This window comes from Salmo trutta, chromosome 7 (genome assembly GCF_901001165.1).
Source record: "Salmo trutta chromosome 7, fSalTru1.1, whole genome shotgun sequence".
Taxonomy (NCBI): Eukaryota; Metazoa; Chordata; class Actinopteri; order Salmoniformes; family Salmonidae; genus Salmo; species Salmo trutta.
This window is the reverse complement of record NC_042963.1, coordinates 21,081,108-21,102,624: the sequence shown is the minus strand read 5'-3', so window position 1 is coordinate 21,102,624 and position 21,517 is coordinate 21,081,108. Positions and strand designations below refer to the sequence as shown.

The 21,517-nt window shown below is 39.6% G+C and overlaps 1 protein-coding gene across 1 annotated transcript in view; it reads left to right on the top strand.

Moving 5' to 3' along the window:
* Positions 1-1,744: 1,744 nt before the first annotated feature.
* Positions 1,745-21,517, top strand: part of znf609a (zinc finger protein 609a) — a 180,074-nt gene continuing 160,301 nt past the window's right edge. Inside the window, exon 1 of the mRNA XM_029758354.1 lies at positions 1,745-2,277. The gene's annotated coding sequence lies outside the window, so the exon portion shown is untranslated. The remainder of the gene's footprint in view (positions 2,278-21,517) is intronic.

The window sequence follows — 21,517 nt, the reverse complement described above, 5'->3', positions numbered from 1 at the left end:
TGTCACAATATGTCATAACAGCTGTCATAATGGTCATAACACTGTCATGATACATATATTTAGACCTGTTGTGACATATATTGCGTTATTTTATGGCTGGTTATGACACCTACATAAGAGTGTCAAAACCCACAAAACCTACCACACAAGGCAAAACATTCCATTACACCATAGCCTATTTGTCAACATTATGTTAATGTTATATAACATTTTCTGAAATTGACCATATTAAATTATCATTGTAATTGCGCACACATTTATGTCAAACATGCACCTACCTCAAATGCTCTGTTTCTTATAACTGGGTGAATGCAGGAGCAGATTTCAGGTGCAGGACAAGACACCCTCTATTTGACATGTCATGATAAAAATAAGGGTAAGTACGTGACAATGACACAGGATGATCATAATGCTTCTTGACTGTGTCATAAAGTGTATTTTCTTCGTCCAAGTATAGTGACACCGGACGGTCATAATGCTTCTTGAAAGTGTCATAAAGTTATTTAAAATATGATGAAAACAAACATGACTGTAAAGAATTAATTACAACAACAACAAAGGACTTAAGAAACCTCTAGGCAGGGAAAAATACATTTGAATAAATTATGGTTTTGACACTCTTATGTAGGTGTCATAACCAGCCATAAAATAACAATATATGTCACAACAGGTGTAAATATATGTGTCATGACAGTGTTATGACCATATTATGACAGGTTCTGACAAGTTATGCCAGATGTTATGACATGGTTATGATCGTGTCATAACGTGTTATGAAGCTGGGTGTCAGGTAAAGTGTTACCGCTATTTTACATGCCTTGATTCTAAATGTATGTTGTTTTTATTGTATATTTAAAAAAATTCTCAGTAGAGCTTTGTAATGAAACTGTAATGAAAAGTGCTATACAAATTAAATATTATTATTATACATTTTTCAAATTAACTGCCAATATGCCAACATTCCATTCAAACAACGCAGTAAATCCACAGCCATACACTGGCTGAAATCAGTTGATGATAGGACTTAGACAAGTTGTAAATGCAACAAGTACTGATATTGTATCATATAAAAAAACTCACAGCTTTCCAAGAAACTAAAATTGAGACATTTATGGTCTCTTTACATACACGTAACCCTGCACTTTGGCTCAGAACTGGTACCCGTTGTATATAGCCAAGTTGTCGTTACTCATTGTATTTATTCCTTGTGTTATTATTTTTCTATTATTTCACCTTTTTTTTCTGTCTGTGCATTGTTGGGAAGGGCCCCATAAGTAAGCATTTCACTGTCAGTCTACACCTGTTGTTACAACGCATGTGAGAAATAAAATGTGATTTGATTTGTACTGTTTTTGGTATTTTACACAATCCTTGGTATCCATAGTTGTACTATCAAGCCGAGGAAATAAACATAAAGACACAATTGCACTCTGCGTAAAATCTATAAAGTTGAAACAGAATTCTGAAATTCTTTTTTTTTGTGTGAATTTATTTGAAACAAACTCTGTGGATAATAATGATTTTTATTTTATTTCTTGTTATTTGTATTTCAACTAAATATTTAGTAGAGTTGCCTTGTTATCTCATATCAAGCACAACATACACGTGTGCATTTTAACAGCCAAATATCATTAATGTAGCTGTGTCTCTTTTTGCTGCCATGTATTTACCATATATATAACCATATTGTTCCTGTCATGCCAATAATCAAATTATCCTAGGCATTGGAGAGCCATTCACCAACATCCCCAATCCCCTTTAAACTCCAGTTCCGGTTCTTCCCGGGTAGTTGTGAACCTCCCCTAGCGGTTCAGTCCACAAGGCTCTTATTCCTGAATTTGCAAATGACTCGTTCTGCTTGTTGGTTACATTGTATTCGCTCCCCTCAGCATTGAAAGATAAACAGCCATTAAGATATTAGAGATTCAGCGAAATCAAGTCCAGTAATAAAACTAGTGGAAACCACCGGAATATCGGAATTTACAATTCGGACTACAGAAAGGATGTGCTATATTTCCAACCAGGCTTGAAACTTAATTTGAAATGCCCATCGTAACCGGTATATTTCAATTTTTAACAGGATCTCAACGTGTGATGATGGCTGCAGTCCAGTGAATTGGCATTTCCTTTTCTCTGCTGTTGGGATTTCTTGGGAGCGCGTTGATTGATTTGTCTGTGAATTTTAGCACGTTGGGGGTCATCAAAGTGGTTTTACCTTTACTATCAGGATCTATGGAGTGTACATAAACATTCGTTGGATTGGTGTTGGCAAGTGGGGTAAGTTAACAACATTAAGTTTATACTAGTGTAGGAATGTTTTCTTTAACGTTACTTTAGAAACGCGGGACGTAACTAGCGCGCGAGCTAGCTTCCTTAGCTAATGCTAACCTGGAAAGGGCGCTAGCTAGCTAACAGTTAGCTTATCTGGCTAACAACTGCTTTCATGCATTGCTTTGGCGAACCCCTCTTTGTCTGAAGACCCAGGAGGAGCAGCTATTTCAACACAAGCACCCATGAGTTATTCGGCTCTTGTCCTAAAATGGTATTCGCTAAGGTTAGACATAGCTAACAAATTATCCTAAGAAGTAGACGTTTATGAAATGCCCTAATGCAATGTGTGCATTTTAGGGAATAATGTTTAACCGCCACCTATTTTCATCTCAGCCATTTAACAAGCCGTTTTAAAGAGTATCGTTAATTGTTAACATTAGCAGCATATATAGCTATTCCTTTAAATGTGCTAGTATGGCTATTCTATGCCAATGCTTGTACACTTGTCCTCTGTTTCCCTAGGAAGTGACTTGATGATATTGCTATCCAACATTAGTTGGCTAACAGGGTTATCATAAACCAAGCTAGTGTGTGCTTTTAGTAGGTTGGCTCAGCCTTTTGCAAAGAACTTAATGATATGCAGTGTGCGAGAGCATATGTCACAGTATTTGCCTGGACAGCCATGCTACCTGACGCTAGAAGGGCCAGGGTAAGTGGGTTCCTAGACTACTTAACGTGTTCCTTTTAGTCGCCTTCAGACTTCTCTATATTTGATTGGATGACTCAAGTCAAGAGGCGTGGTGAAATCGCAATCAACCATCACATTTTATTCAATGCTATATTTTTGTGATAACAATGCAAGGCAATCTGGTTATTGTTACAATCCTGGCTCTCCCAAGGGAACTAGTTTCCTTGTAGCAGTGCTTATGGTTGCAGATTGGCTGTCCTGAGTTTGAGCCACACTCATAGACGCATTTCCCGTATGGTGGGGGTAGTGTAACAAAGCTGACATTGATAAGAGTGACCAATGACTGTTCCCCCAATAATATGGCTGTTTTTTTTACCATTGGCCACGGCCGCTCGGGTTCGTGGCACTCACCGTCTCCCCTGGATTGTTACAGTATAGCGGTGCGTGGGTAAAATCACTGGGGAAGCCAAGCCAGGGGAAAAAATTCCATATTACAACCTATGTGTTGTGCTAATTGTGTTGTTTGCTCTAGAATCTGTTAGTTCATATGCCTTGCCACCATGATATATAGGTCTAAGGCCAAGACAATAAGAAGACACAGTGGCAGAAGAATTAAACCACACCTTTATTTATTTCATCAAAAAACATAACCAGACAGATGTTGCACTAAGTCCACAAAATGTTTATATATCTCAGTTATATGAACTCTACAGCATGGTCAAGTAAGTTAATGCCTCAGACATTTTCAGACTCCTAAACAGCTATTGATTTAGAACCACAGTTGTCGCAAAAAAAAAACAGGAGCTGCCTCCACTATTTCAGTACCATTTCAACTTCGACACAATCAAATCACCTATGCTTAGTCTAATACAGTGACAACTAAAATATACCAAAAACGATTTAGTCCAATCAACATAAGCGAAATATGATGTGGCTGTCCATGGTTCTGATTTCTATGTGTGTGTGTTTTCGTTCAAGTAGAAAAAAACATGTAGACTACTTGTAGAGAAACGCCAATGCCATCTTCCTCTCTTTCATGTTGACGAAACGGTCTATGACTCTCATACAGTACACACTTTTAGTTTTTGTTGTCCTAGGCTACCTGGTTAAAATGCTTGCTCGCTAGCCTAACTTCCTGTCATGGGCAATGATGAGCCGGCTAGTTAACATTAGCATACTACATCTCGCTACATGTTGGAGGGGCACAATGTATGAATTTATGGTTGGATCAGAATCGCCGTTATAATCTTTGACCAACACGGAGAATTAAGTAAAACCACAAGTCCAAATACCCATATCCATCCATGGCTAATTTAGGAAAGGGAACAATTTAACTAGCTAGCTATCCACCGGACACTCACACACTCAATTACACTCTCGCATACAAACATACAGAATTGATCTCTCTTCTCTCTCTACTGTCGAGAACTTACTATAATTCAATATGTTTTTGTGTATCTTGGTCTACATGTTTATCTATGTTTCCAACAAGCAATAGGAAGATGGCAGAACAGGGATGTTGGGGAATAATAACAGCTTGTACGGGATCTCGGTTTCATAATCATGTGAAACCTCAATTACTATGGAAATACTGGGTTGTGTTTTTCTATGAAAATGATGTTTAATGCAACTATGATGTTGATACAATATGGATTACAATTATCATCCTGAATATTAAGACTACACTCCCTTCATGTTACACACAGACACTCAACCATGCAAATTGGCTGGGTTATTATTTATTTACACATTATAGTCTTACTCTTACCCAGACACTAAACTTTCACTAAATCACATCCAATATCACACACATCAACCTACTCCGATCTACTACACACATAATATCCTGACTCAATTTTCTAACATCTGTGGCATTGGCTCAACAATCTAATGTAATATATTACAAAATAATTAAGCAAACTGGATGGAATATGGATAAAAATACAAATTTCTTCCTGAATCTTCAACACAGGAACGCTATCTAAAATAATTTGCAGGAACTCTTTATTATTATTTCATAATAATAATAAACAAATAAAGTTAACAAATGCACAAAAAGATCAGTGCGAAGGCCAAATTACAGAGGAATAACTTTGAGGCTATTAAATCCTTTCAGTCTGGAAAATCCAATTTTATTAGTCACATACACCGAATACAACAGTGAAATGCTTACTTACGAGCCCCCAACCAACAATGCTGTTCCAAAGAATATGGACAAGAATAAGAGAAAAGTAACAAGTAATTTAAGAGCAGCAGTAAAACAACAATAGCGAGACTATATACAGGGGGATACCGGTACAGAGTCAATGTGCGATGGCACCGGTTAGTTGAGGTGGGGGGGCAATGCAAATAGTCTGGGTAGCCATTTGATTAGATGTTCAGGAGTCTTATGCCTTGGGGGTTGAAGCTGTTTAGAAGCCTCTTGGACCTAGACTTGGCGCTCCGGTACCGCTTGCCGTGCGGTAGCAGAGAGAACAGTCTATGACTAGGGTGGCTGGAGTCTTGGACAATTTTCAGGGCCTTCCACTGACACTGCCTGGTATAGAGGTCCTGAATGGCAGGAAGCTTGGCCCCAGTGATGTACTGGACCATGTTAGTTTGTTGGTGATGTGGACACCAAGGAACTTGAAGCTCTCAACCTGTTCCACTGCTGCCCCGTCGATGAGAATGGGGGTGTGCTCGGTCCTCTTTTTTTTTCCTGTAGTCCACAATCATCTCCTTTGTCTTGATCACGTTGAGGGAGAGGTTGTTGACCTGGCACCACGTGGCCAGGTCTCTGACCTCTTCCCTATAGGCTGTCTCATCGTTGTCGGTGATCAGGCCTACCACTGTTGTGTCATCAGCAAACTTAATGATGGTGTTGGCGTCGTGCCTGGCCGTGCAGTCATGAGTGAACAGGGAGTACCGGAGGGGACTGAGCATGCACCCCTGAGGGGCCCCTGGGTTCAGGATCAGCGTGGCGGATATGTTGTTACCTACCCTTACCACCTGGGGGCGGCCCGTCATGAAGTCCAGGATCCAGTTGCGGAGGGAGGTGTTTAGGCCCAGGGTCCTTAGGTTAGTGATGAGCTTTGAGGGCACTATGGTGTTGAAACCTGAGCTGTAATCAATGAATAGCATTCTCAAATAGGTGTTCCTTTTATCCAGGTGCGAAAGGGCAGTGTGAAGTGCAATAGAGATTGCATCATCTGTGGATCTGTTGGGGCGGTATGCAAATTGGAGTGGGTCTAGGGTTTCTGGGATAATGGTGTTGATGTGACCCATGACCAGCCTTTTAAAGCATTTCATGGCTTTAGCCGTGAGTGGTATGGGCCGGTAGTCATTTAGGCAAGTTACCTTGGTGTTCTTTGGCACAGGCAATATGGCGGTCTGCTTATAACATTTTGGTATTACAGACTCGGACAGGGAGAGGTTGAAAATGTCAGTGAAGACACTTGCCAGTTGGTCAGCGCTTGCTCACTGTTCACGTCCTGGTAATCTGTTTGTCTATGCGGCCTTGTGAATGTTGACCTGTTTAAAGGTCTTACTCTCGTCAGCTGCGGAGAGCATGATCACACAGTCTTCCGGAACAGCTGGTGCTCTCATGCATGTTTCAGTGTTATTTGCCTCAAAACGAGCATAGAATTTGTTTAGCTCGTCTGGTAGGCTCGAGTCACTGGTCAGCTCTCGGCTGTGCTTCCCTTTGTAGTCTGTAATGGTTTGCAAGCCCTGCCACATCCGACGAGCGTCAGAGCCGGTGTAGTATGATTCGATCTTTGTCCTGTATTGATGCTTTGCCTGTTTGATGGTTCGTCGAAGGGCATAGCGGGATTTCTTATAAGCTTCTGGGTTAGAGTCCCGCTCCTTTAAAGAAGCAGCTCTTACCTTTAGCTCAGTGTGGATGCTGCCTGTAATCCATGGCTTCTGGTTGGGGTATGTACGTACGGTCACTGTGGGGACGACGTCATCGATGCACTTATTGATGAAGCCAATGACTGATGTGGTGTACTCCTCAATGCAATCCGAGGAATACCTGAACGTATTCCAGTCTGTGCTAGAAAACCAGTCCTGTAGTTTAGCGTCTGCTTCATCTGACCACTTATTTATTGATCTAGTCACTGGTGCTTCCTGCTTTAATTTTGGCTTGTAAGCTGGAATCCGGAGGATAGAATTATGGTCAGATTTTCCAAATGGAGAGTGAGGGAGAGCTTTGTATGCGTCTCTGTGTGTGGAGTATAGGTGGTCCAGTTTTTTTTCCTCTGGTTGCACATTTAACATGCTGATATATATATATATATCTCAACATAATGACAATAAAGGGGTCTGGATGGTTGGAAGCTTGGGCCGGTGGCCTAGAGGTCTCTGGTTCGGGTCCCCGATTTAACTTGGTGGGAGATCTGTCTGTGCCCTGGTTGCTCTTGTAGGTCGCTCTGGATCGGAGTGTCTGCTAGATGACTGAGTGTAATGTAAATGTTGAGTGGCTTCACTGCAGGTAGATTGTATGTTTTAAAAAAATAGAAGCTATCCACCAGAGGACAACCACACAACGGGATGCAATTATGTCAATTATGTTTTGCTTTTGATGCCATTGGTGTGAAGCCAAATCCAAACTGGCTTCCGTTGACCCTTTTTTAATTGGTGCTCCAGGTCCATTCGCAGTTGAGCTAACTCAGTTTAGCTCAATGCTGATTGGCTATTTATTTTTTATATTTTTTATCAAGGGAGGCCAAATGCTCGCTGTCTTCCTTTTCATTTAATGCTACGGGAGGGCAACAATGCCATACTCTTTTTGATCAGATGGATGGGCTACCAGAGACAAATATTTTTCTGTTTTTCTTGGTAATTTCTTTTGGGGGAAGCCTGGCATCCATGAATACACATCACTGAGTATTGTCTACTTGTGGTCCTATGTAGCTCAGTTGGTAGAGCATGGTGCTTGCCATGCCACAATAGTGGGTTCGATTCCTGGGACCACCCGTATGTAAAATATATGCACACGTGACTGTAAGTCGCTTTGGATAAGTCTGCTAAATGACATATTACTGTATAAAAAGTGAAATGTTTTGTTTGCTCTCTTGGCGCACTCTGTCATTTTCATTCTCCCTGCAGCAGTTCAATGAACTACAAACACAAATGGGTTGGTTATGGTCACCATGTTATATCTCTGAGCTGGTAATTCTTGGCTATTACATTTTTTTTTAACTACATATGTGTAGAGAATCCATTCAGCCTAGTTGACATCCACAGCAGACAAACAAATCAATAAAGTTATTGTAAAGGTTTGAGAAAAACTTCATTAGTTCTTCATGTTGCAATTTGTTATTTCCCAAGTCAAACAATGTTTGAATTAAGTGGCATGAAGTATATTTTGTTGATGCAAAATAACATCACCATAATGACCTTTAAAACATTGTTATGCTGAAGTGCTTGCAGTGGCAGATCAAGACCAGACTAGCTCTGTTTCATTGTTAAAAAATGAAAACTTCCAAAAGCATTTGTCTTTGAACTGATGTATGTCAACTTAACTCCTGGATCATCTGTGCTAAGTGGAGTTGAAGGAAAAGGCAGATGTTTGCTTACTAGGCGACTTGTCTATTTGTTTACCGTGAAGTGCGATACCGCCCACTCACACCTCTCATTGTTGAGATGTTGCTGTGAGTTTGCAATCCTGTTTGAATCGAGAATAAAAAGCCCACACGTGTAGGTATGAGGGCCCACACGTGTAGGTATTGAGTTCTAAACAATTTCCTCATTATTATTCTTGGACATGGATATTAACTTATTTGTTGTAGTCAGAGATCATCAGTGAAAAGAGAGTAACTTAAGTCCTTTAGGGCTATTTCTGTCATTGTCGAAATGTATTCTCCACCGTATCCATCCCCAAAGTGAAAGCAGTCTTTATTCTCAGAGGGCGAACCGCGAACCTTAGGCTTATACCTAGATGTAGGCCCTAAGCTGAATAGATCTCAAAGTAATGTAGGAGTAGCCTATTTCCCTAGACTCCTCGCCTTGCTGTTGTTTGAAAACCATTTCAGAGACACTTTGAATTCAAGACATTTATGAAAGTACATCATGTTTTCACTCTTTTTCCTCTTGTTTATGATGATCTTTGTCAAAGGGCCTAAACACTTCTCACTTAGAAACGAAACCATTGCAACAGCACAATAATTCATGAACATAGCCTAATATTTGTATATTTTTCATACAAATAAATTATAATGTAATTTTTTGCATCATTTCCAATCCCCCATATATTTTCTGCGTAAATATATATTTACTCACATACATACATACATACATACATACATACATACATACATACATACATACAGTTGAAGTCAAAGTTTACATACACTTTAGCCAAATACATTTAAACTCAAGTTTTTCACAATTCCTGACATTTAATCCTAGTTAGAATTCCCTGTCTTAGGTCAGGTAGGATCATCACTTTATTTAAAGAATGTGAAATGTCAGTATAATACAAGATAATTATTTATTTCAGCTTTTATTTCTTTCATCACATTCCCAGTGGGTCAGAAGTTTACATACATTCAATTAGTATTTGGTAGCATTGCATTTACATTGTTTAACTTGGGTCAAACGTTTCGGGTAGCCTTCCACAAGCTTCCCACAATAAGTTGGGTGAATTTTGGCCGAATCCTCCTGACAGAGCTGGTGTAACTGAGTCAGGTTTGTAGGCCTCCTTGCACGCTCAAGCTTTTTCAGTTCTGCCCACACATTTTCTATAGGATTGAGGTCAGGGCTTTGTGATGGCCACTCCAATACCTTGACTTTGTTGTCCTTAAGCCATTTTGCCACAACTTTTGGAAGTATACTTGGGGTCATTGTCCATTTGGAAAACCCATTTGCGACAAAGCTTTAACCTGTTTGGTATAGGGGGCAGTATTGAGAATTTTGGAAAAAATATGTTCCCATTTTTAACTGCCTCCTACACCAACTCAGAAGCTAGAATATGCATATTATTGTTCAGGTTTGGATAGAAAACACTCTGAATTTTCTAAAACTGTTTGAATGGTGTCTGTGAGTATAACAGAACTCCTATGGCAGGCAAAAACCTGACAAGGTTTCAAGCAGGAAGTACCCTGTCTGACAAGGAGTCGTGCGTCTTACCTCTTTTTATTGAAAAGTAAGGATCTTAGCTGTAACGTGACAATTCCCAGGGCTCCAATAGGCTCTCAGAGCCCGCGAAATAACTGAAGGTTTACGAGGGAACCTCAGGTTGAAACATATTATCGCCTTTTGTAAGTGGATGCTCGGAGGACCTTTCAATGATGCGCGTGCATGAGTCGCTTCTGAGGAGAAATTTTATTCGGCTGTTTAGGCTCAATGCATACTCCCGGTCGGAATATTATCACTTCTCTACGACATAAATGGCATAAAAATTGGTTTTAAACAGCGGTTGACATGCTTCGAAGTACGGTAATGGAATATTTAGACATTTTTGACACGCCAATGCGCCATGCGCGACACCGCGAAGAAGCATTCTAGAACTCACGAACAAAACGTCGCTGTTTGGATATAACGATGGATTATTTGGGACCAAACCAACATTTGTTATTGAAGTAGAAGTCCTGGCAGTGTATTCTGATGAAGAACAAGCAAGGTAAGAACATCTTTCTTATAGGAAATGTGATTTTGGTGGATGCTGACCTGGGTGGGTATCTAAATAGCTAGCCCTGTAATGCCGGGCTATGTACTTAGATTATTGCAAAATGTGCTTCATCCGAAAAGCTATTTTAAAATCGGACATATCGAGTGCATAGAGGGGTAATGTATCTATAATTCTTAAAATAATTGTTATGCTTTTTGTGAACGTTTATCGTGAGTAATTTAGCAAACTGTTAGTAAATTCACCGGAAGTTTGCGGTGGTTATGCTTTTTCTGAACGTCACATGCTAATGTAAAAAGCTGGTTTTTGATATAAATATGAACTTGATTGAACAGACATGCATGTATTGTATAACACAATGTCCTAGGTGTGTCATCTGATGAAGATTATAAAAGGTTAGTGCTGCATTTAGCTGTGGTTTGGGTTTATGTGACATGATATGCTAGCTTGAAAAATGGGTGTCTGATTTTTTCTGGCTGGGTACTCTGCTAACATAATCTAATGTTTTGCTTTTGTTGTAAAGCCTTTTTGAAATCGGACAGTGGGGTTAGATTAACGAGATTCTTGTCTTTAAATAGCTGTGAAATAGTCATATGTTTGAGAAATTGAAGTTATAGCATTTCTAACGATTCAAAAATCGCGCCACTGGATTTCAGTGGCTGTTACGTAGGTGGGACGAGTTCGTCCCACATGTACTAGAGAGGTTAACTTCGTGACTGATGTCTTGAGATGTTTCTTCAATAAATCCACATAATTTTCCTGCCTCATGATGCCATCTATTTTGTGAAGTACACCAGTCCCTCCTGCAGCAAAGCACCCCCACAACATGATGCTGCCACCCCCTGTGCTTCACGGTTGGGATGGTGTTCTTCGGCTTGCAAGCCTCCCCTTTTTTCCTCCAAACATAACAATGGTCATTATGGCCAAAGAGTTCTGTTTTTGTTTCATCAGACCAGAGGACATTTCTCCAAAAAGTATGACCTTTGTCCCCATGTGCAGTTGCAAACTGTAGTCTGGCTTTTTTTGTGGCGGTTTAGGAGCAGTGGCTTTTTCCTTGCTGAGCGGCCTTTCAGGTTATGTCGATATCGGACTTGTTTTACTGTGGATATAGACACTTTTGTACCTGTTTCCTCCAGCATCTTCACAAGGTCCTTTGCTGCTGTTCTGGGATTGATTTGCACTTTTCTCACCAAAGTACGTTCATCTGTAGGAGACAGTGCGCGTCTCCTTCCTGAGCGGTATGACGGTTGCGTGGTCCCGTGGTGTTTATACTTGCATACTATTATGTGTACAGATGAACGTGGTACCTTCAGGTGTTTGGAAATTGTATGTATGAACCAGACTTGTGGAGGTCTACAAACTTTCTTTCTGAGGTCTTGGCTGATTTCTTTTGGTTTTCCCATGATGTCAAGCAAAGAGGGACTGAGTTTGAAGGTAGGCCTTGAAATGCATCCACAGGTACACCTCCAATTGACTCAGATGTCAATTAGCCTATCAGAAGCTTCTAAAGCCATGACATCATTTTCTGGAATTTTCCAAGCTGTTTAAAGGCACAGTCAACTTAGTGTATGTAAACTTCTGACCCACTGGAATTGTGATACAGTGAATTATAAGTGAAATATTCTGTCTGCAAATAATTGTTGGAAAAATTCCTTGTGTCATGCACAAAGTAGATGTCCTAACCGACTTGCCAAAACTATAGTTTGTTAACAAGACATTTGTGGAGTGGTTGAAAAACTAGTTTTAATGACTCCAACCTAAGTGTATGTAAACTTCCGACTTCAAACATACACACACATACATATATATATATATATATATATATATATTTGTTTCCTTTATTATTCCCCGCAAACGCTAGCACCCCTCCCCCAATTGGAGTAAACTATTAAACAATACAACTTAGGCTTCTACTTCCAGCATATACATACTATATACATTTTACAGACACAATCTATTTTACAATAGTTACATTTTGTTTATTTTTAGTCCTCTTTCTGATGTCCGTCCAGTTTGATTTCTATTTGCCATATTTGTAACTGTGCTATTTCACTAACGTTCTGAACCTATATACATTTTACAGACCTCGTATGTTTTACATTTGTTATCTTGTTGTCATTAGTCCCACCCTTCAGCTCCTTTCAACCCCTCCCATTGATCTCTTAATACCATCCGTATTGGATTTCTATTTGCCATATATTTTTCAACTGTGCTGTGATGCTTCGCAAAAGTACTGAAACTTTCTTTTTTGCTAAAATACTTATTATTTTATTGCTCGATTGACTATGATTTTTCAAATCACCCGGTATTACTATCTGCATTGTTAGCTCTAGGTAAATGTTGCAGTTTTTCAGCCATTTCTGGACCTATGACCAAAAACGAGCTACATATGGACAGTAGCAAAATAAATGATCTAATGACTCTGCCTAATGACGCAGCAAAATCTGCAGAGTTGGGAAGATTGTATCCCCCATATATATAACATTCTATTGGTTGCAAGAATTTTGTATAATTTAAATTGAACAATTCTACGTTTTGAATGAGGCATTGTTTTGTGTGTCAATTGATAAACCATGTGCCATGGAATCGGTACATAAAAAATCTCTACCCAACTATTTTGCAATTTATATGGCACAGCTGTCAATTTTTTGTCCTTAAATGAAACTGGTATATTTTTATTAATCACAATTTAACAATTTTTTGTCTTTTACTCCCCCCCTTCCACTTGCCTCTTCAATTTTTGCGGTAATGCTGCAATTAGTTGGTTGTAATTTTGGGTAGAGCAGACATTTCCACATGTCTGTGTTCGCTGCGTGTGTGACATAACTCCACCAATCCTATTTATATCATTTACAAAGATTATTCCTTTAAAAAAAAAATGTTATCGAAAAAGTTTTTTTATCAATTCAAATTTTTTTTGTTTAACCACAATATTTGTTGTATTATTTGTTCTGTCTTTTCAGGTGGATTAAACTGAAATTGCAACCAACTTTCTATGGCTTGTTTAAAAAAGACTGATCTTTTTGAGATTCCTTTTCCAAATAACAACAATTGTGAGGTTGTAATCTGTATAAAGGGAAAAAGGCCAATTTACTAGAGAACCATTTCGAATTTTAGGATAACTTTTGTATGACAGATACCTTTAGTGATAGGTCTAATGCTTTAATATTTCGTTAATTTCTGCACTCCAAATTCATATTCATTATATAAATAGGCCCTTTTTAATTTTGTCTGGCTTGCCATTCCAAATAAAATTATTATATTTTTGCTCATATAATTACCAAAACTGGTCGCTGGGTGTAGGCAAAACCATAAGCAAATGGGTGAACTGTGATATGACTAAAGAGTTAATCAGGGTGATTTTTCCACAAATAGACAGGTATTTTCCTTTCCATGGTAGCAAGTTGTTATCTATTTTTGCTAACACTAAATTAAAAATGTATTGGAGTGAGAATTTCTTTCTTTCGGGATACGTATACCGAGCATGTCCACATCCCCGTCAGACCATTTTATTGGTAAACTACACGGTAATGTAAAATATGTATTTTTTTAGTGATGTAATATAGTACACGTAATTTGGTTTTAATCCAGAGAGGTTAGTAAAAGTATCTAGATCCTCTATGAGGCCGTGGAGGGATTCTAAGTGTGGATTTAAAAGAAAACATGAATCATCAGCGTACAATTACACTTTTGTTTTTAATATTATTGTTGGATATAATTTTAACAGCTAACATTTCGATGGCAATAATAAATAGATATGCCGATTGTGGACAACCCTGTTCTATACTTTCTCAGATGTAGCTATTATTTACTATTTTACACCTAAGGTTTCTATAGATAACTTTAATACATTTTATAAGAGATTCTCCAAAATTGAAATATTCCAGGCATTTCTATATAAACTCCAGTCGTACTTTATCAAAAGCCTTTTCAAAGTCAGCTATGAAAACCAGCCTGGTTTCTCCAATATTTCATAGTGTTCTATTGTTTCCAGTACTTGTCTTATATTATCGCCAATGTATCGTCCATGTAAAAAAAACCTGTCTGATTAGAATAAATAATATCTGACAAAACCTTTTTAATTCAATGCGCTAAGCATTTAGCTAGAATTTTAGCATCACAACACTGAAGTGTTAGAGGCCTCCAATTTTTTTTAATGGACTGGATCTTTATATATACCACTTGGATCCTGTTTCAGTAATAATGAAATCAGACCACCTTATTGTCCGATAATCTACCATTTATTTAGGAGTGGTTAAAACATGCTAATAAAGTTCCTTTGAGTATATCAAAAAAAGTTTAGTATACTTCCACTGGTATGCTATCCAGCCCTGGAGTTTTCCCAGCCTTAAAGGCTTTAATTGCATCAAGAAGTTCCTCCTCTGTAATTTGGCCTTCACGTGAGTCTTTCTGTACAGATGTTAATTTTACATTATTAATAGGGGGAAAATTATACAATTAGCTTCGGTTAGTGGGGCTGGAGGAGACTGAAATGAAAACATATGCTTAACGTACTTAAAGTAAATATCGTTTGATGAATCATGAGTGACTCCATTTGTAACAAGTTTCAGTAAATCGTTTTTGGTAGCATTTCTATGTTGAAGATTGAAAAATAAGTTCCCTTTTTTTTGCATAGCCTAATATTTGTTCACCTCCCAGATAGCAATGGGGGAAACATGTATACAGTTACATATTGCAATATTATTTTTGGATGATATATATATCGATATTTGAATCCAAGTATCGATTTGTATAATTGTATTTTTATTAATTTATACTGTAGGTAGCGTTAACTAGCGCTAGTCAGCTGTACCTGTGCCAAAACTCCAGTATTTTTCATCCTATAGCTTGTACATCTTCTTTTTAAATAGTGAGCCAACATGTTTTCAGCACATTTATTTCCCTGACTGATCAAAACTCTTTTTCTCATGCTCTTTCTTGTCTCTGCAGCAGACATATAGTGAGCAATCTGTTTGGGATATCAAATTGCTATAAAATTGCATTATCGAATCGCAATACATATAGAATCGTGAGAGTCGTAATCAATATTGCTTCAGGACCTAAATGTTGTGATAATGTCATATCGTGAGGTCCCTGGCAATTCCCAGCCCTACCTCCTGACTCATATCCAGTCTGAAAAATCCTTAATGCATGCATTTTCATGTGGCTATGCCATGACCATTGCATGCAACATTGATTGATTGCATAAGTAAAAATATCATGACCAACATTGGGTCTTGGAGATTAAATCTTGATGTGTCACCAGACATATGATGGGCTACATTATGCTGTTATCATGTTCTGTTATTATTGTGACAGTTCATGACCTCATTTATTTGAGTTGAGGCCTATGATCTGATTTAAATCACTCAAGTCGAGCAAAACAAGGCCTCTGATGCCTGAGGTGATGTTAAGATGAAGGTCTGCTAAGTCACTCCCTTTGACATGCTGCCTCTTGGCTAAGACCCAAGTGGCCTCTGTAAGAGGAGATTTGTTGTCAGAGGAACAAGGAAACTGAAATTACTCAATATCACTGCATATCTGTTGGCCTCCATTCTGAGAGGGAGACCAAAGAACAAGCCACTAACGTTTTGGAATGGCGGGCCAGTGCTGAGCCTCCTTTTCTCTCTGGTTTTGTTATCCGAGATCTGCCTGTCAGCTCAAAGTTTTAGTGTGGTCCATAAGGGCTTCTGCTACCCAAATTTCCCTGCTAAGCCCTGGTGTTCTTAGCTCTGAAATTCTCTGTTCTCTTGTCAAAAACAATTCCCTGACTGGCTCTGAACGAGGCAAGAAGATTGTACCAGATATCCTTTCCCTTTTGGGTTACCTGAGGTAGAAAACGGCTATGAAAAAAGCAACCCCAGGCTTGTGTATCTCCAATCCATTAGTCACAGCAAATTGAATTTAGGATGAGAAGGATACATATATCTGTGTAATCAGACTAGCATTTCAATTGCCAATGCCCACAAAGGCCTTTTTGAGAAGACCTTATTTGAAAGACTAAGTTGTTTTCACTGCAGAGCTGAACTGGAGAGTGGGGTGCAACCTAAATTCTACATACTCTTTTTCTCTAAGCCTCTGTTGGAGTAGGCTACAGAAAGGAAAAAGGCTGTTGAGAAAGCCTAGATGAAGGCTTATTGAAGTGACTAGGATATGTAGGCTGATATGCAATCAATTGCAGGTAGTGGATTTCCAGATGATTTGCAAAGCAGCATACTGGAAGGAGTTGTTGACATTTTAAAAAGCCTAGAAACTGGCATTCCCATGGCGTGACACATTTTCTCACCGCAAACCTAGTTGAGAAATCATCAAGTGCATGCAATCAGTCTGGCAATTCCTATACAACCTAGGATTGAGGATAAACAATGCTATTTGTGAAGCTTTCATTTACAAAGACTTGAACAAAAAGCAAGCTCCTTTCCATTTCCCACAGGACTTCCCCATTGAACAGAGATTTTAAAACGGTGGTTGCATGACAGAATGTAGGCCTTGCCTAACGCTAACAGCAATAAAAGTTCTCTACTTGTTATGACAGCCGTGCATTACATTGTATGCTAATGGCCCGTGGGACTGTGGTTTATTTTATTGTATGGGGCTCACCATTTTATTGTATGGGGCTCACCATTTTATTGTATGGGGCTCACCATTTTATTGTATGGGGCTCACCATTTTATTGTATTTGCCATTTAACTTTGATAGAAGTTTACGCTCAAAGAAGCATTAGGTCTATATGGGTTATAAAAAAGGTTGAGGTGCGCCAGCAGTTTTGCAGCTCAATACCTCCATGGCCTCCAAGCTCCAAAACCCTTTCTCACCAATAAAAAGAACGAGACAATAATCAATACTTTTCAAGAGATTTTCAATAATATGGACCATTTAAAATTGGTATTTTGTGTACTATAGGCTATGTCACACAGCCCTAGGCCTACAAAGGGGAAGTGTTGTTGGGAAGTGAGACGTCAAGTCATCGAATTATGGGAATTTTCAGTCCTGTCTCAGGACTACAAGGTTTTCTATCTAGGCCTAGTCCTAACCTAGAAAATTCTTGAGGCTAAACGATGGAGAAATTTTTGGATGTTTGAATTGATTCAGTAGGCTAAATAAGGTTTAACTAGGGCTTAAAAAGGATGGTATAATGCTGTTCCCCTAACGGTTTCGCTTCTGATAAATTTACCAAGTGGTATGTTCTGTCTTGGTCACAAATTGAATAATTTTGATGTTGTTGATTTGAACATGGCTCTTTTTAACCCCATGCTATGCCCCTACACGGACGTAGAGCGAGAAGGACATAATCAGGAATGTATTGGTACTGAAGACTAAACTGTGCTGCTGACAGTATACCTTCACAGAAGATCAGTTGCACTGGAATGAGCCATCAAACAAGATAGGATTTATGTGCTCAAGGGGACTGCCTGAGATCCCAGAAAGGGCAAGAGCTGAGGTAGTACTTAAAGCGAGCCAAAACTTAAACCCAACTCAGAAGGTTCACGATGCCCATTAAGTGTAACAGTTCATAAAGCATTCCTAAAGCGGATATAAAGCTGAGGCATAATTATGACATGATTTCTGATGTGTTCTGCATGATGTAGAACAAATCATGTGTTATGACGTGTGCAAGGCGGTGACATTTTGATGTAATATCTGAGCCAGAAAGAAAAGTGAGCCTGTTCAGCAGTAGCCTATAGGACGCGTCGGCCTTCTGTGTCATTATTCATTTGGCTAGGCCTGTGCGTTCATTCATGATTTAAGCTAGGTCTATTTCAGTCTGGTTTCTTACGTGTATTAAAAGGTTATGGTAAGATTATACACCGCACACATTTGAAATAGCATTATTGTTAATTTTGTTCTTACCAGGCTTTAGATTAGTCATTTAGAAGACTAAAGAGATGCTGCAATGCCAAATGAACACATAGTTGTGTGTTCTTTCTGTGTTTCAGGGTGTTTTCACACTTGTTCCCTTTCAGCCAATTTTTGCAGTTGGCTTAATTGTTTGTGCAGTGTGAACACGCCAAAGGGACTCGTACCCCTCTAAAAGAGTCCCGACACGAACCCGAACTGAGACATCTCAGGAGTCTGTGATTCGTTTCCCTTTTTTAGTGCAATGTGAACACTGCTCTCCAGGTTGTTATCATTATTTCCACACCAAGCACTATAAGCTACTCTAACACCGTTTCCCCTGCTGTAGCCATAAACTAAAAAAAGATGATGTGCAGGTTGGCGGTACAATTTTGAATATAATTAAAGCATTATTTAATCTGCCATTTATCCTGTTTTCTTTTTTTTTCCTTTTTTTTTTTTTTTTACATGTAAATATTATACACTGCTCAAAAAAATAAAGGGAACACTTAAACAACACAATGTAACTCCAAGTCAATCACACTTCTGTGAAATCAAACTGTCCACTTAGGAAGCAACACTGACAATAAATTTCACATGCTGTTGTGCAAATGGAATAGACAACAGGTGGAAATTATAGGCAATTAGCAAGACACCCCCAATAAAGGAGTGGTTCTGCAGGTGGGGACCACAGACCACTTCTCAGTTCCTGGCTGATGTTTTGGTCACTTTTGAATGCTGGCGGTGCTTTCACTCTAGTGGTAGCATGAGACGGAGTCTACAACCCACACAAGTGGCTCAGGTAGTGCAGCTCATCCAGGATGGCACATCAATGCGAGCTGTGGCAAGAAGGTTTGCTGTGTCTGTCAGCGTAGTGTCCAGAGCATGGAGGCGCTACCAGGAGACAGGCCAGTACATCAGGAGATGTGGAGGAGGCCGTAGGAGGGCAACAACCCAGCAGCAGGACCGCTACCTCCGCCTTTGTGCAAGGAGGAGCAGGAGGAGCACTGCCAGAGCCCTGCAAAATGACCTCCAGCAGGCCACAAATGTGCATGTGTCTGCTCAAACGGTCAGAAACAGACTCCATGAGGGTGGTATGAGGGCCCGACATCCACAGGTGGGGGTTGTGCTTACAGCCCAACACCGTGCAGGACGTTTGGCATTTGCCAGAGAACACCAAGATTGGCAAATTCGCCACTGGCGCCCTGTGCTCTTCACAGATGAAAGCAGGTTCACACTGAGCACGTGACAGACGTGACAGAGTCTGGAGACGCCGTGGAAAACGTTCTGCTGCCTGCACCATCCTCCAGCATGACCGGTTTGGCGGTGGGTCAGTCATGGTGTGGGGTGGCATTTCTTTGGGGGGCCGCACAGCCCTCCATGTGCTCGCCAGAGGTAGCCTGACTGCCATTAGGTACCGAGATGAGATCCTCAGACCCCTTGTGAGACCATATGCTGGTGCGGTTGGCCCTGGGTTCCTCCTAATGCAAGACAATGCTAGACCTCATGTGGCTGGAGTGTGTCAGCAGTTCCTGCAAGAGGAAGGCATTGATGCTATGGACTGGCCCGCCCGTTCCCCAAACCTGAATCCAATTGAGCACATCTGGGACATCATGTCTCGCTCCATCCACCAATGCCACGTTGCACCACAGACTGTCCAGGAGTTGGCGGATGCTTTAGTCCAGGTCTGGGAGGAGATCCCTCAGGAGACCATCCGCCACCTCATCAGGAGCATGCCCAGGCGTTGTAGGGAGGTCATACAGGCACGTGGAGGCCACACACACTACTGAGCCTCATTTTGACTTGTTTTAAGGACATTACATCAAAGTTGGATCAGCCTGTAGTGTGGTTTTCCACTTTAATTTTGAGTGTGACTCCAAATCCAGACCTCCATGGGTTGATAAATTGGATTTCCATTGATTATTTTTGTGTGATTTTGTTGTCAGCACATTCAACTATGTAAAGAAAAAAGTATTTAATAAGATTATTTTTTCATTCAGATCTAGGATGTGTTGTTTAAGTGTTCCCTTTATTTTTTTGAGCAGTATATTTGATTTATAATTAATGTCTTATTTTGTAACAAAATGCTAACTATTAGCTTTCAAAATGTATGTCGTGACATCCCTGGCTGTCCAATAACCGGTTCTGATAGTATGGCTTGTCCTGCAGTGTGCATGTATTTACCCAGAGTGCATTGAGTAAATGTTGGAAAAAGATCTTGGTTCTTTTCTAAACATGGCAATGTGGATGCAAAGACAACTCAGACCACAAACATTTTGAAGTGAACCGGCAAGAGAGCTGAGTCCTGACTCAAAGGCTAGGGCAGCGTGAATACAAAGAGACCTGACTTTTTGCTTTTTGTTCACCCCAGTGTTCACTGACTGAGAGTGCTTCTTTTAAAGAGGACTATAAAAACACCCTGAGTTCGGTTCACTTGAATTCCGCCGTCCAGTTCCCTTTTTTAGGGCAATGTGAAACCAATGCTCCATAGGTTCGCTTGTCATTATTCCCTTACCACATACTAGACTACTGCAACATTTTTTTCCCTGCCATAAACCGTCAAATTGGTGCCACAAAATAGAAAAGATGATAATGTGCAGGTTCACAGAAAAACGTGTACTCTTTTTGGATATTGATTAGTGATTGTAAAGGATGCACAGAAATTCCAAAACATGCGTGGAGGTTTTAGTTCAGATTATTTGTTTGCAATATGTGATCAATAGGCTAAGAGAGCTTCATAAGCTGTTTATTCCATTGTGGGGTTTGAATAGTGTGAGAATCACCAGTGTGAGAATCACAACATATGGTACAAAATCAGTTCTAGCTCCTAAAGGAACAGTAGACTACAGTGCATTCGGAAAGTATTCAGACCCCTTCCCCTTTTCCACATTTTGTTACGTTAGTCTTATTCTAAAATTCATTAAATCAATTTTTTCACTCATCAGGCTTATACACAATACCCCATAACGACAAAGCAAAAACAGTAGTTTAAATTTATTTATTTTTTGCTAATTTATTAAAAATAAATAACAGATACCTTATTTACATAAGTATTCAGACCCTTTGCTATGAGACTCGAAATTGAGCTCAGATGCATCCTGTTTCCATTGATC